Source organism: Schistocerca piceifrons, chromosome 2 (assembly GCF_021461385.2).
Source record: "Schistocerca piceifrons isolate TAMUIC-IGC-003096 chromosome 2, iqSchPice1.1, whole genome shotgun sequence".
NCBI classification, from domain to species: domain Eukaryota; kingdom Metazoa; phylum Arthropoda; class Insecta; order Orthoptera; family Acrididae; genus Schistocerca; species Schistocerca piceifrons.
Genome location: NC_060139.1, coordinates 387,139,595 through 387,140,441, shown reverse-complemented (window position 1 = coordinate 387,140,441; position 847 = coordinate 387,139,595). Strand labels below are relative to the sequence as shown.

Below are 847 nucleotides of genomic sequence, written 5' to 3'. Positions count from 1 at the left end.
TTGAATAGTTTCATTTTTTCCTCTTCAAACTGAAATTCACAGAATTTGACTTTTTTCGTTCAATGCCACTTTATTGTTTATTAAACAATTGTAAACTTCCTTGACGAGTTCATTTGCTCTCACTGCAAGGAGATCTGTTTACTCAGGGACTGTAATACTGCCGTCATCAGCAAAGAAAATTTTTTCCTCCATGACTAACATTAATGGGCAACGGCCTTGCCGCAGTGGCTACACCGGTTCCCGTCAGATCACCGAAGTTAAGCGCTGTCGGGCGTGGTCGGCACTTGGATGGGTGACCATCCAGGCCGCCATGCGCTGTTGCCATTTTTCGGGGCGCACTCAGCCTCGTGATGCCAATTGAGGAGCTACTCGACCGAATAGTAACGGCTTCGGTCAAGAATACCATCATAACCACCGGGAGAGCGGTGTGCTGACCCCACGCCCCTACTATCCGCATCCTCCACTGAGGATGAGACGGCGGTCGGATGGTCCCCGTAGGCCACTCGTGGCCTGATGACGGAGTGCTAATGACTAACATTAATGGGACAGTCATTGATGTACATCAGGAACAGAATTGGTCCTAAACTGCTATCCTGAGGAACTCTTACATCAATGTATTTTAGCTCTGGTAAGTGATAGGATTGCACTCATCAGAACTGACAGCAAACCAACGCCAGCAAAAATATTTTAGGTGTAAAATATATGAAGGCATCGACGGTTTAATTCAATGTGTAAGGAATGTTGAAAATCTAATAATGATGGATGACTGGAATGCGGCAGTGAGGGAATAAATAAAAGATTGTGAAATTGTGGGCTCCGCAGTAGGAATAAGATAGGAGAAAGACTG

The 847-nt window shown here is 45.5% G+C and overlaps 1 pseudogene; it reads left to right on the top strand.

Annotated features, from left to right (window-relative positions):
• Positions 1-206: 206 nt before the first annotated feature.
• LOC124778577 lies at positions 207-324 on the top strand (annotated as a pseudogene).
• Positions 325-847: the final 523 nt, after the last annotated feature.